This window comes from Phocoena phocoena, chromosome 1 (genome assembly GCF_963924675.1).
Source record: "Phocoena phocoena chromosome 1, mPhoPho1.1, whole genome shotgun sequence".
Lineage (NCBI taxonomy): Eukaryota > Metazoa > Chordata > Mammalia > Artiodactyla > Phocoenidae > Phocoena > Phocoena phocoena.
In genome coordinates this window covers 30,512,164-30,527,755 of record NC_089219.1, presented here as the reverse complement: position 1 = coordinate 30,527,755, position 15,592 = coordinate 30,512,164, and the positions used below count along the sequence as shown (strand labels likewise).

Here is a 15,592-nt window from a genome sequence, read left to right as displayed (position 1 = left end):
GAGCCCTGTCCACCCTGGGCCTGGAGGCCACAATGAGGTTACAGGTGAAGGGGATTAGGTTTTTTTTCCACCCAGCCCTTGGTGGATAACGTTGTGCAGCACAAAAGACCAGTTGTTGAGCAGGAGGTTGTCTTCTGGAGAGTGAGAGGCCCAGGGCTGAAATTTGGGTCAGGCTGGTGCTTTGGGAGGACCTGCAGACCTCTGTTTTCTGTCTAGCTCCTAGGTTTTCTGCCCGGGGCTCCCTGGTATTTTTTTTCTCCTGGGTGTGCCCATGCAGCTCCTGTTACGTCTGAGCTTTGGCATGACCACTAGTACCCACTTGTGCCCCTTTTCTCAGCCGTTTGCTAGGGAACTGTCAAGTAGCCGTGTAAGTGTGGGCCGGCGCTCCACTTGCTCTTAAAAGACTTGGAAACTGTGAGAGGCTGGGGGAATAGCACGTTGCACAAGTTTGTAAAATGGGAGGAAACTAAGCGAGCAGAGGACTTCCTCCGTGCTCGTTCTTTTCTTCCGTTGCAGCCTCTGCAAGATACAGTCACAGCACACGACGGTGCTGATAGTTTGCTTCTCTCGTGGGCTTAGCTCACTTGAAGGGCTGATCTTGAGGGAGCTGTTGCATCAGTTTCCATGACATTCTGGGCTCTGGTACTGGGACAGGTGAGAGCTTAAGATGAAGTACATATCTTCCCCTTGCCCCTTCGAAAGGGCAGCATCCAGACAGTTGGCAGAGGACAGGCCCGATGGCAGCAGAAAGAGGTGGGTTCTGTTTTCTCAGCCAGCACGCCAGAGCCTTTGGGAGCGCTTCATCTCCTAAGTAGAGGGAGGTCTTCTGTGAGAAGTTGGGGCAGCTCCGAAGCAGTTATCTGCTGCTGGGTGATAAATGCAAAGTGATCTCAGAATCTTCTGTGACCTTTCAAAAATCCGAAACTAGCCAGTTGCTGGTGAGGAGTTACTGTCAAGGTTTTGGTTTCATTTTTAATTTGAAATGATTTGTCCCCATCGTAATACCTACAATAAGTGGGGTTACACTACTAAATGCTAAGTTGCTCATGTTAAAATTGGTAAGAAATGGCACCAAGCCCTCAGTTCTGTTTCGGTCAGCTCTGTTTCCAGAGTTGCTTTGGCCTCAGAGGAGAGTCACATCATCTACAACAGGTTGGGGGAACCCTTTGGGCCTCCTCTGGATGTCCCTGAACCCCAAGGGAAACAGCGAATTTGATGCTTCCTATATGCATATGATCAAAATTCCCACTTCCTGATAGCCCAGGGAACCAACCCAAAGACTTCTTTAAAATGCTGTTTGTGACGCACGTCAGGAGAAACAGGGCTTCTGCGAGGAGCTGACGGTCTGACAGAGAGGGATCTGGTGATTCATAGAGGTAAGAGAGTGTGGGGTCGGCTCAGCAGGACGGGGGGACCTTGTGAGGTGAGCCAAGGGTAAGAGCCCCTCAAAGGCCTAGGTATTTGGGGGGCAAAGTGAAGCTGGCTTTCAGTCCTTGCCTTTGTCTTGGTAGAGAAAGGAAAGATCTCACTTGGATGCATCTCTCCAAAAATGTCCATTCTTTTCCTTGATTTGTCTCTCCTGCATTCAGGAGTGTCAAGCCAAGCTTGGTAGGAATTGCAGAAAAGTGAAATGCAGAAGCTTTAGATTGGGGTTGGTGTCATTTCAGGTTCAAACCGGGATATTTGAGCTAAGTTGTGATGTTGAAGTGAGATGTAAAGCTCCTGGTCGAGTGGCAGGCTGTTCCATCCGATTCTCTTGGCCTCTTCAGACTCCTAGACCTTGCATGGGTCTCAGACAAGTAGGGGCTTTTCTGCTTCTTCACTTATTTAACTGCTCTTCTTGGTGTAGCTTTTTCTTTCCTTAAAAAGAAATAAGGAGAAATGCCTTCCTGTTTCTCTCTAACAACTGAAGGTGCTCTTATCCCTTGGGGAATCCTTCACCGGGCTCAGTACTCACCCATGTCATTGTGTAAAATATTCACCTGCCTCATCCCAGACACATGCAAAGACCTGGAGCTGTGTTCTGGAGGATTCTGAGCTATGTACTAGAAAGGAAACAGCTACTCAGAAGTCCCTTTGGGCTTTTCTGGGCTAATTTAACAACATGGAAACAACAAACAAATTTTGATGTTTTGAAGTGGTTTTCTTATTCCATGGTTGATTCAAAGCGAGGTAGCTTGGTAGTAACTCAAATTCAGAATGAGATGTGCTATGAGTATTTTTTCCCTTGGACCCAAGAAATAAAGCATTAAAGTCTGTCTGGCCTGAGAAAGGAAATGAATGCTATTTATAACTCAGGGTAGCATAAAGGGTAACCTAGATTACCAGGGCAGAAGCCAGTGAGAATGTCGGAAAAACAGCCCCTGGGTTAGTCAGTCTCCTTGCTCCCCCGTCTCTTAATAAGTAAAATCTGTGTGACCGACGTACCCTTTTAGCACAGAGAAAATGAATTTTCCTAGATGTTTATCCTACACGTGGAAATCTTGCCCATCATCTCCACCTTTTTGGGAAGCTCTGCGGGCTCCTAAGCAAATTAATTTGGCCCACTTGGTTCCGTTAAACAAAAGAGAACTGTGTTCCTTTTTCTTCCTCCTCCTGTTGTTCCCTTCTCCGTTTCCCTCTTCGTGGCATCTAACCTTTTGTTTGTTTCTAGAACAGGAGAACCCCCTGAAGACTTTTCTTGCCCTCAGAAAACAGTTTGTTGTGGAATTCTACAGTGGGAGCCTAGAGCAAGCGAGGTGACCCACAAACGTTCACTTAGAAGGGGTGCTTTGCACAGAAAAGTCCTCGGGGACAGAAGGTTCAGGAAGAGGGAGACATCAATATTTATTAGCAGAAAGACAGTTTTGGGACATAGAAGCTCACTGGCTCGCTTGTTTTCTTTGCGGCTTAAAATCTACTGTAACAAACTTGTAGATTTTACAAGTGGTGCATATGTGAACTAAAGCTCCAAATGTGAATGATGAGGATTTGAACAAAGTGTATGTCTACGTGGCTGGATACTTTAATATTTATTTTTGTTACTGCACCTTGGTATCATACTGGACATGTCTCTTGACTTTCCTCTCTTCCGTCTGTAAAATGGGAGTGAATGTTTGCCTTCTAGAAGGTCTCACAGGACCGAAGGAATGCTAATTTAGGGGTGGTTTCCTCTGGGAAGCACATTTAGGAATTGCAAATGCCCACCTCTAAGAGCTTAGAAACTGGCTGCCCTCTTCAGGGCCTTTCCTAGGCTGGTTTCTTCCAAATCACTACGTTCATTCTCTTCCTCACTCCTTTCCTCCCTCCAGTTTCTTTTCTGTCAATATAATCACTAAAAACCTCAGTCATCCTTGACTCTTCCCTCTCCTATGTCTAATAACCAAATTCTGTCCATTCTTTTTCTGCAATTAAAAATTTTTTTGAAAATTAAATCCCCATGGTTCACGTCGGTATGCTCTTACTTGAACTAGTGCAGTGGTGTCCTTACAAGTCTTCCTCCCCTGTCTCCTCCTCCCTTGGGGCTTGCCTTAGAACGACTTTTATCATGCCCTACTGTTTTGTTTTGTGAACTTGAATGCTGCGCCAATCCTTGTAGCCTGAGGAATGAGGTTCAGATTCTTCAGCACTGCATTCAAGTCCTGCGTGGTCTGGCCTCAGCCCCCCTTCTCGAGTCTTATCTTCCCCAGCTCACCTTCATTTCCTCTTACTTCAAACCCGACTGCTTATTATTTCCGGGTAAAACCCTCTGCTTTTTCATCTCTTTGTTGGCTGTTCATTCAGCTACATTTTTACAGGCTCGAACTTGCTGCTTTTAGTATTTTGCGTCCTCTCTCCTCCCCAAATGCCAGCCTAATGCCTCGTACATCAGTAGGTGTTCAAAAATCTGTTGTCTTTCGAACCCTCTAGACCCATACATGTCCTAGCCCGAGTGCTTTGTCGCCTGAAGGACACCTGCCCCCTTCCTCTTTAAGCGGGCTCTGTACTTCTTTCTACCCCCAACCCTTCCTGGTTTGCTCTTGCCACTTCTCTTTCAGCTTTATCACCAGACCACAGACAGTTCACAGAAGGCCCAGTGAAGAGAGAGCCTGGAGGAAAAAATCATCTCTCCAGTAGCCTGTGACCACTGCAGCCTGTGGCTGAAAAGTAATTGCACAGTCGTCGTCTTTCTCCTTGAGCTAAACTAGTGATATTTAGTCCTTGCTAACCTAAATTGGATTTGCACAGGGGACAACTTGGATTCTGAGTCCAGGGCTTAACAAGTTTGCAGGGCATGGGATGTGTTTTTAGAGATGTCTCTGCCCATGTTAATTGTTAAAATCTGTGGTACTTTTTTTTAAAGCCATGAGATTATGGGAAATGTTTGAAATGAAAAGAAAGTGAGGAAGAGAGAAAGAAAAGGGAGGCAGGGAGGGAAGGAGGGAAGGAAGAAAGGGACTAAGAAGCATGGTTATTTGATGTTTAAAATTTACTTATTTATGGCTGTGTTGGGACTTTGCTGCTGCACGTGGGCTTTCTTTTTTAGTTGCGGTGAGCGGGGGCTACTCTTTCGGTGTGCAGGCTTCTCATTGTGGTGCCTTCTCTTTTGTGAAACACAGGCTCTAGGTGCACGGGCTTCAGTAGTTATGGCGCATGGGCTCAGTAGTTGTGGCTCACGGGCTCTAGATCACAGGCTCAGTAGTTGTGGCTCACAGGCTTAGTTGCTCCGCAGCATGTGGGATCTTCCCGGACCAGGGCTTGAACCCGTGTCCCCTGCATTGGCAGGCAGATTCTTAACCACTGCGCCACCAGGGAAGCCCCCGGTTATTTGAGTTATGAAAGTAACAGAACTATTTGGGGTGGTAGCCAGGCTGAAACAGGAATCATTGGCTGTTTCCATTCTTTTTTTAATAAATTTATTTATTTATTTTTGGCTGCGTTGGGTCTTTGTTGCTGCGCGCTGGCTTTCTCCAGTTGTGGCGAGCGGGGGCTTCTCATTGTGGTGGCTTCTCTTGTTGCGGAGCATGGGCTCTAGGCGCGCGGGCTTCAGTAGTTGCGGCACGCGGGCTCAGCAGTTGTGGCGCACGGGCTTAGTTGCTCCACGGCATGTGGGATCTTCCCGGACCAGGGATCGAACCCGTGTCCCCTGCATTGGCAGGCGGATTCTCAACCACTGCGCCACCAGGGAAGCCCTCTTTCCATTCTTTTTAATGCTGGGTGCCCCATGGTATGGGCTTCTCTCAAGAGATCCCTGCCCTGTGTGTGCTATGTACTTAGCTCTCCTTTGGAGTCAAATCCAAACTCCACGTGGCATTCAAAGTCTCACAGTTTGGCCTTACATATAATAAAAATCTATTTCTAATAAATTAAAAAAATAAAATTGTATTTTTATTTTTTTTTAAATTGTATTTTTAAATGAAAATTGGTTACTGTTACGACTATTATCATTAGCAGTTAATATTTATTAAGCACTTACTGTGGGTCTGTGGGCCTCAACCTGAGCACAAAAGTTCAGTAAGAGGATGTCCATTTTTCAGATGGAGAGACTGAGGCTTGGTGAGAGGAGGTGACATGCTTGTGATCACTCACCAGGTCAGTGACAGAATAGAACTCAGGTCGTCTGTTTGAATCTGATGCTTGAGCCCTAACCCCAGCACTCTTCTTTTGTATCCCCTGATGCTCCTCAAACAAAACTTTTCATTTCTACTTATTTATACTGCTTTTTGTTACTTATTTCTGAGCACATCATAATGCTGTCTCTTTGTGCTGAAATTATTTCCTCTGCCAGAAATGCTTTCTGAACCCCACATTTTTCTGTTAGTTAATATAGTTTTTGATTAAGAGCACAGACCCTTCACCCAGATTCCCTGGGTTTGAATCCTGGCTGTACCATTTGTTAGCTGTGTGTTCTTGGGCAGGTCACTTAACCTCTCTGTGTTTATCTCAGTCTGTAAAGTGGTGATAATAATGCAACATACCTCATGGAGGAGTTGTGAAGATTAAATATACGTACAGAGGTTAAAACCATGCCTGGCATGCAGTAAGCCTTAAGTATTTGCTATTAATATTATTCATGGTAATATTACTATCATTGTTATCATTAACGCAGCCTGACTTGGATTCTGGGTAGCTGAATCGGGATCTGTTTATCTCCTTGTAAAGTGAATGAATCTCTTACTGGTGTGTGTTGCCCTGTCTTGGACAGGCCATGGGACGGCCCCCTGGTGGTGTGTACACAGCATTGAGAAGCGTTAATCCTGCTCATTTGAACTGCCGGCTAATTTGCTCACATGGTTTTTTTTTTTCTTTACATCTTTATTGGAGTATAATTGCTTTACAATGGTGTGTTAGTTTCTGCTTCATAGCAAAGTGAATCAGTTATACATATACATATGTTCCCATATCTCTTCCCTTTTGCATCTCCCTCCCTCCCACCCTCCCTATCCCACCCCTCCAGGGGGTCACAAAGCACCTAGCTGATTTCCCTGTGCTATGCGGCTGGCTGCTTCCCGTTAGCTATCTGTTTTACGTTTGATAGTGTATATATGTCCATGCCTCTCTCTCGCTTTGTCACAGCTTACCCTTCCCACTCCCCATATCCTCAAGTCTGTTCTCTAGTAGGTCTGTGTCTTTATTCCTGTCTTACCCCTAGGTTCTTCATGACATTTTTTTTTTCTTAAATTCAATATGTATGTGTTAGCATATGGTATTTGTCTTTCTCCTTCTGACTTACTTCACTCTGTATGACAGATTCTAGGTCTATCCACCTCATTACAAATAGCTCAGTTTTGTTTCTTTTTATGGCTGAGTAATATTCCATTGTATATATGTGCCACATCTTCTTTATCCATTCATCTGATGATGGACACTTAGGTTGTTTCCATCTCCAGGTTATTGTAAATAGAGCTGCAATGAGCATTTTGCTACATGACTCTTTTTGAATTATGGTTTTCTCAGGGTATATGCCCAGTAGTGGGATTGCTGGGTCATATGGTAGTTCTCTTTGTAGATTTTTAAGGAACCTCCATACTGTTCTCCATAGTGGCTGTACCAATTCACGTTCCCACCAGCAGTGCAAGAGGGTTCCCTTTTCTCCACACCCTCTCCAGCATTTATTGTTTCTAGATTTTTTGATGATGGCCATTCTGACTGGTATGAGATGATATCTCACTGTAGTTTTGATTTGCATTTCTCTAATGATTAATGATGTTGAGCATTCTTTCATGTGTTTGTTGGCAGTCTGTATATCTTCTTTGGAGAAATGTCTATTTAGGTCTTCTGCCCATTTTTGGATTGGGTCGTTTGTTTTTTTGTTATTGAGCTGAATGAGCTGCTTATAAATTTTGGAGATTAATCCTTTGTCAGTTGCTTCATTTGCAAATATTTTCTCCCATTCTGAGGGTTGTCTTTTGGTCTTGTTTGTGGTTTCCTTTGCTGTGCAAAAGCTTTTAAGTTTCATTAGGTCCCATTTGTTTATTTTTGTTTTTATTTCCATTTCTCTAGGAAGTGGGTCAAAAAGGATCTTGCTGTGATTTATGTCAGAGAGTGTTCTGCCTATGTTTTCCTCTAAGAGTTTGATAGTTTCTGGCCTTACATTTAGGTCTTTAATCCATTTTGAGCTTATTTTTGTGTATGGTGTTAGGGAGTGATCTAATCTCATACTTTTACATGTACCTGTCCAGTTTTCCCAGCACCACTTATTGAAGAGGCTGTCCTTTCTCCACTGTACATTCCTGCCTCCTTTATCAAAGATAAGGTGACTGTATGTGCGTGGGTTTATCTCTGGGCTTTCTGTCCTGTTCCACTGATCTATATTTTTGTTTTTGTGCCAGTACCATACTGTTTTGATTACTGTAGCTTTGTAGTATAGTCTGAAGTCAGGGAGCCTGATTCCTCCAGTTCCGTTTTTCATTCTCAAGATTGCTTTGGCTATTTGGGGTCTTTTGTATTTCCATACAAATTGTGAAATTTTTTGTTCTAATTCTGCCAGTGGTAGTTTGATAGGGATTACATTGAATCTGTAGATTGCTTTGGGTAGTAGAGTCATTTTCACAATGTTGAGTCTTCCAATCCAAGAACATGGTATATCTCTCCATCTATTTGTATCATCTTTAATTTCTTTCATCAGTGTCTTATAATTTTCTGCATACAGGTCTTTTGTCTCCTTAGGTAGGTTTATTCCTAGATATTTTATTCTTTTTGTTGCGATGGTAAATGGGAGTGTTTTCTTTTTCTTTTTTTTTTTTGGGGGGGAGTGTTTTCTTGATTTCACTTTCAGATTTTTCATCATTAGTGTATAGGAATGCCAGAGATTTCTGTGCATTAATTTTGTATCCTGCTACTTTACCACATTCATTGATTAGCTCTAGTAGTTTTCTGGTAGCATCTTTAGGATTCTCTATGTATAGTATCATGTCATTTGCAAACAGTGACAGTTTTACTTCTTCTTTTCTGATTTGGATTCCTTTTATTTCCTTTTCTTCTCTGATTGCTGTGGCTAGAACTTCCAAAACTATGTTGAATAAGAGTGGTGAGAGTGCACAGCCTTGTCTTGTTCCTGATCTTAGTGGAAATGCTTTCAGTTTTTCACCACTGAGGACGATGTTGGCTGTGGGTTTGTCATATATGGCCTTTATTATGTTGAGGAAAGTTCCCTCTATGCCTACTTTCTGCAGGGTTTTTATCATAAATGGGTGTTGAATTTTGTCGAAAGCTTTCTCTACATCTATTGAGATGGTCATATGGTTTTTCTCCTTCAATTTGTTAATATGGTTTATCACGTTGATTGATTTGCGTATATTAAAGAATCCTTGCATTCCTGGGATAAACCCCACTTGATTGTGGTGTATGATCCTTCTAATGTGCTGTTGGATTCTGTTTGCTAGTATTTTGTTGAGGATTTTTGCATCTATGTTCATCAGTGATATTGGCCTGTAGTTTTCTGTCTTTGTTACATCCTTGCCTGGTTTTGGTATCAAGGTGATGGTGGCCTCGTAGAACGAGTTTGGGAGTGGTCCTCCGCCTGCTATATTTTGGAAGAGTTTGAGAAGGATAGGTGTTAGCTCTTCTCTAAATGTTTGATAGAATTCGCCTGCGAAGCCATCTGGTCCTGGGCTTTTGTTTGTTGGAAGATTTTTAATTACAGTTTCAATTTCAGTGCTTGTGATTGGTCAGAAATCAAAGAGGAAATAAAAAAATACCTAGAAACAAATGACAATGGAGACACGACGACCCAAAACCTGTGGGATGCAGCAAAAGCGGGAAGTTTATAGCAATAAAATCCTACCTTAAGAAACAGGTAACATCTCGAATAAGCAACCTAACCTTGCACCTAAAGCAATTAGAGAAAGAAGAACAACCCCCCCCCAAAGTTAGCAGAAGGAAAGAAATCATAAAAATCAGATCAGAAATAAATGAAAAAGAAATGAAGGAAACGATAGCAAAGATCAATAAAACTAAAAGCTGGTTCTTTGAGAAGATAAACAAAATTGATAAACCATTAGCCAGACTCATCAAGAAAAAAAGGGAGAAGACTCAAATCAATAGAATTAGAAATGAAAAAGGAGAAGTAACAACTGACAGTGTAGAAATACAAAAGATCATGAGAGATTACTACAAGCAACTCTATGCCAATAAAATGGACAACCTGGAAGACATGGACAAATTCTTAGAAAGGTATTACCTTCCAAGACTGAACCAGGAAGAAATATAAAATATGAACAGACAGCTCACATGGTTTTGCAAGTTCTTCTAGTGTGCTGGAAATGGGACGCCAAGGCCCGTGACTGAGGAGATAAGCAGGGTCACTGCCTCCGAGACCCGTCTAGTAGATGCTCAGGAAGGGCAGGACATGATCTCCACCTAGTAGTGACAGCCACACACTTACACAGCCCGTGGAGACCATGGTGGTACTTTGACTTTATTATCCAAACGGACTTAATCCTTCTCTCCATATAGTACTTACCCCTAAGAGTTTATAGTTTTATTGAAGATGTTGTGCTCATGTTGGCAAAAGGGGAGGCTGTGGAGTCTAGCAAATCTGGCTTTTAATATCAGCTGCGCCATTTACTGGCCTGGCTCTGTGTCCTTGGGCATGTGTGCTACCTGCTCTGGGCCTCAATGGCTTTATTTGTAAAAGGGGGCCAGTAATCAGAAATAACACGTGAAGTACTTAGCACAAGCCTAGCTATTCGAGGGGACTTGATAAATGGCAGTCATTATTATCAAAGCAGTGGGGGTGAGGAGAAGTAGAGCAGAGGGAAGAGAACTAACCGTTTCTGCATATGGTGCTGTGTACCAGGCATTGTGCATGGCTCTTGACCCATTAAGAATTTCATTTGGGCTTCCCTGGTGGCGCAGTGGTTGAGAGTCCGCCTGCCGATGCAGGGGATATGGGTTCGTGCCCCGGTCCGGGAAAATCCCACATGCCGCGGAGCAGCTAGGCCCATGAGCCATGGTCACTGAGCCTGCACGTCCAGAGCCTGTGCTCTGCAACGGGAGAGGCCACAACAGTGAGAGGCCCGCGTAACGCAAAAAAAAAAAAGAATTTCATTTGTTTATCCTTTCGGCTTCTATGTAAGTTCAGTGGTGTTATCCTCATTTTACAAATGACTAAACAAATTAAGTAATTTCCTTGAGGTTTCCTATGAGGTTATGGATGGAGCCAGTGAAATATCTAGGTCATTTTATTCCAAAGCCACAGGGCTTTTCCAAAAACACTCTAATTTCCCTTAAAGTCCCAGACAAGTCATGTAGACAGGAAGGCATTCAGAATTCGGAGAAATGACTGCTGAGCTTTAGTGTGGTTGAGGAGGGCTTGGTGATGGAGGATGGAGGAATTGAGGCTGGACTTTGAAGCAGAGGGGCCAGAAAGAGTGAGGGCGGTGTGCATGGGGAACCTGTCTGTTTAGAATTGGCTGTCTTTGGGTGGTGGATGGTGAGAGAGAGCAGGACCAGTTTGCAAAGGGCCTCTTGTGTTCAACCAGTTTGGACCTTCACCTGCAAGTAGTGGTGTAATACTGAAAGTGTTAGAGCAAGGAGAGATGAAATCAGTGTCTAATCTGGCCAAGTCCAAAGACAAAATTGGTAAATCGGGTAGGGAGAAGCAGGAAGATCTCTTAGTTGGGAGGCTCTTGAGGTAACAGGTGAGGAGAGAGGATGGCCTGGAGGAAGGCAGCTGTGAGAACGAAGAGATGGTTGGCTGACTGGCTCTGGGGGCCTAAGGAGAGGGGTGAGCAAAGGGCAGGATGGCAAACCGGGCCGACAGGGTGATGATGGTGCTGGTGACAGCAGGGGAGCTCAGGGGCAGGCCCAGAAGTCAAAGCACAGCTTTACCTGGGAGCCACCCGTGCACAGAGCATCTTGTAGAAGTACCCAGTGGACAGTGCAGGGCCTGAACTCAGGCACAGCTGGATAGCTCTGTTTAGAATTGGCTGTGATGGCTGATGGTTCTTGTATTAGAGAAGAACAAGATCTGGAGCTGCACTGGCCAGTATTGTAGCCTCTAGCCACATGTGGCTATTTAAATTTACTCTAGGTAAATAAAAAATTCAGTTTCTCATTCACTCTTGCCACATTTTAACTGTTCAAGTGTAGCTAGTGGCTACTGTTTTGGGCAGTGCAGTTGTAGAACGTTTCCATCATCGATCGGGTAGCACTGGTCTGGATCTTGGGGAGTACCTGTAAATAACTGGGGGACCTGCAGCGGGGAAGCAGAGCAGGAGGAGGAGACAGAAGGAGCCATTGAATTAAGAAATAATGTTGCTGCCTCTTGGGCAATTCTCAAAAGAAATAGAGTACTTGGATTTTGGTGTGAATTTGCTTTTTCTCCTTGTGTGATGTCATGTTTTTGGAAAAGCCCAGACCCCAAGTCAGTGGCAGGCCTGGCTATAAAACATTGAAATGGAGGCCATGCCTCCTGTCTTTGTTTTGTAGATCTGGGCCTTCAACAGGTCTGGTTTGGCTTCTAGAGGACCTGTTGGCCATGCAGTAAGGGGTGGCCTCGATTAACCATAGAAAAGAAGACAGCAGCCACAGGAGATGGATACTGTTATCTTTGTTCAGTTCAGGAAGCAGAAGCTTAGAGAAGTGAGATAACTTGTTCGGGGTCATACAGCTAGTAAGTAGGGCCAGAAATGGAATCTAAGTCTGACTCCAAAGCCTGTATATATTGATATATATATCTTTATAATATATATATATATATCTTATATATATACTACATATATATCTTTACATAATTATAGTACATTTATATATACATATATACAAATACATCTTATTTTAGCTAACTTTGAAAGTACCTATAAGCAAAAAGAAAAAGCAATCCTATCACCGAGAAATGACTACTGTTGACGTTCAGTGTATAGTTTCCAGACTTTCCCATCTGTATATGTATTTGTCTAAATTTATATATTTATGAACATGTGGTATATATGTACATAGACACATATGTCAATCCTTTCTGATGCCTATAGGCCACACTCTTAACTACCACTCTTTAATTCCTTATCAGCATTTCTGAAGTCCTAAAAGCTCTGAAGGTGGAAAATAAATTTTGTAAATTTGGCCCAAGCTCACTTTGGCAGTAAGATTTGCTTGAACTGACAGGAGACTATTTACAAGCTTTATTTATCCCACTAAGTGTTACCACTCATAAGTTGCGCTGAGGAACTCCTAACGTTACTGGTTTCTGGATGTTGCCTCTGACTGCTGGGGTGCTGTAGAACACTGTACAGGTTATGTATTATCTTTCTAAAATGTCCCAAATTTTGAATTCCAAAATACACTTGGCTTCAAGGGTTTCAGATAAGGGATTGTGGGTCTGTATTAGGTTATAGTGCTGCCTGGGCGAAGGAAGGAGCCTCCAGGGTCAGTGTTATCTATTTAACCAGGCATGTGAGAGGGGATTGGGTTCTGTAATGTGCGCAGTGCAATGCACAGAATTCACAAGAGAAATGGAACACTCTCTACTCCTGTACATCCAGATCAAGGTTGCAGTTGTCGGTCTGGTTGCCCTATTAGGTAGACTCTTACTCAGAAATGGTTTCAGTTGTAGGTGTGAAAGGTGGTCATCAGAAAGCACCCAGAAATGACTGTGAGCTTAACCGCTGCCCTGAGGTTGTTTGCTCAGTGTGTGTTTACTGACTGCCTGCTATATTTCATGTTGCCGTAAGCCAGGGGCCACAGAAGAAGAACATTAGCCCCTGCTCCCAGAAGCCTGTGGTCTAGCTAAAGAGGAAAGATTGATAAAAAGAGTTAAACACGGTTACAGGGAATTCCCTGGCGGTCCAGTGGTTAGGACTCGGTGCTCTCACTGCCGGGGCCGGGTCTGATCCCTGGTTGGGGAACCAAGATCCCACATGCTGTGCAGCTCGGCCAAATAAAATTAAATAAGCCTGGTTACAATTATGATAAATGCCTTGATAGAAGTAAGCACTGGGTATGGAAGAGTAGAAGGAGAGGGCCAGAGAGGGCTTTTCGAAGGAGATGACTCCTGACCTGAGTCTTGAAGGGTGAGTTTGAAGTTTGATACATGCAGGTGGGTTTGAGGGTGGTTAGACTATGCCCAGCATCGGGGCGGGGGTGGTGGTGAAGAGGCAACATTTAAAAAGATAAATGGTTGCCCCCCGCCCCAGTCGCTGCGTGGCTTGTGGGATCTTAGTTCCCCAACCAGGGATCGAAACCGTGCCCTCGGCAGTGAAAGTGAAAGCACCTAACCAGAGTCCTAACCAGTGGACTGCCAGGGAATTCCCTTAAAAAAATAAATGGTTTTGATGTGACTGGATTGCGGGCGAGAGAGGAGTGGTTTGAGTGCTGGGTGGAAGATGAGCCTGGAGAGGTAGTCTGGGGCTGATTATAAAGGTCCCTGTATGTAATACTTAGAGGTTTGAGTTTTACTACAAACGTGTTAGAAGTTATTAAGGGATTTTACACACAGGAAAGACCTGCTGAGATTTGTGTTTCCTTCTAGAGGTTGTCAGTATGCACTGGAGGGGGTGAGAATGGTGGCAGGGAAATCACTGAGTGTGCTCTCCAGAAATATTAAGGGCCCAAACTAAGGCATGGCGGTAGGGATAGGAGAGAAGTTCAGGTATAAAAATACTTAGGAGAGACGATTTGTAGGACGTGATGACCGAACATGGGAAGAAAGGGAAAAAAATCCCTGATGTCGCCTCTTCGATTGGGTGACAAGGGACTGCAGGTCTGAGGTTGGAAAAAGGGCAGCGTTGCAGTAGGGAAGCAGAAGAGGAGGAAGGGCAGGAAGCTGTGGCCGGAGAGGGGACTGTGGGGCTGTGCGATGGTGAACTTGGTAAAGAGCTGCTGACAGCCAGCTTCCGTATCAGATTCAGGAGGGAAGAGATTCCAAGAAGACTGCCCTGTGGCTGGAAATCCCCCCATCCATGCCTTAACGTTTCCTTACATGAAGTCATGAATGAAGATGTTCTAGTTCTTGCTGGACGGAGTCCAGAGAGAGATATGGGGTCAGGGCATCAACGAGACACAGGTCAGCAAGGTGGTTTTCCTGTCAGTACACTGCCCACTCCTGGAAGGAAGCCCAGTCCACAGGACAAACCACTTGTCCCCAGGAGATGGCCTGACGGAGTCCTCAGAAAGCACTGACATGCGGAAACAACACCTAAGCATTATTCCTAAGTTTGCCTTTGCACGTTGTAAAGCCCTATGAGATATTTTTTAAGTACCTGCTTTGTAGATGAAGAAAGTAAGACCCGAAGAAAGGAAGTAACTTGTCATACAGGAAGATGATAGTAGAGCTAGACTTCAACTTAAGTTTCCTGATACTTGCATTTGACGCCTTGAGTACCTGCTATGCACCTGTGCTGCTCCAGGTCCCTGGGAAATAGCATAAAGATGACAAAGTCCCCACCTCATGGGGCTTACACTTTAGCAGAAATAGCATGCAGTAAACCGATGAATATATATAAGATTTAATATCAAGTGGTTTAGTATTAAGGCATAGTCTTGTCCTCAGTAGGCTTACTGGCTAACTGGAGAGACAGTTACAACACACAGCAATCAAGCCTATTGTGGGAGAAGTACAGGGAGCTATGGGAACATCTGTGTCAGGGCATCTGACCAGTTTGGGAGGAATCAGAGAAGGCTTCTTAGAAGAAATGGCCTCTAAGATGTACCTATACCAGGGGTTGGCTAACTACATTCCCCTGGGCCAGATCCAGCCTGCTGCCTGCTTTGGTACAGCCCATGAGCTAAGAATAGTTTCTACATTTTTTAAATGTTTGAAAAGAATTAAAAGAGAATAACATTTCGTGACGTGGAAATTATATAATATGTAAACATCTGTGACCATACAGTTTTATTGGCATACTGATGCTTATAGCTGCTTTTACACTATAATGGCAGAGTTGAATAGTTGCAGAGACTATGTGGCCTGCAAAGCTTAGGACATTTACCCTCTGGCCCTTTATAGAAAAAGTTTGCTGACTCCTGGCCACAGGATGGGTAGGAGTTAGCCATGGAAAGCAGAGTGAGGAAGAAGGAAGTCGGTTTCTGATGGGATCTTTGTATAACTGCAGTAACTTTACTATACTTGGAGTATGGCATTCAAGGAGGTAGGGGGCTGTGGTGAGTGATGTGTCTGGAGAGGTGGGCAGGA

The 15,592-nt window shown here is 44.0% G+C and overlaps 1 protein-coding gene across 1 annotated transcript in view; it reads left to right on the top strand.

Moving 5' to 3' along the window:
- The window catches only part of INPP5B (inositol polyphosphate-5-phosphatase B), a 46,534-nt gene that overhangs the window by 8,058 nt on the left and 22,884 nt on the right, over nt 1-15,592 (top strand).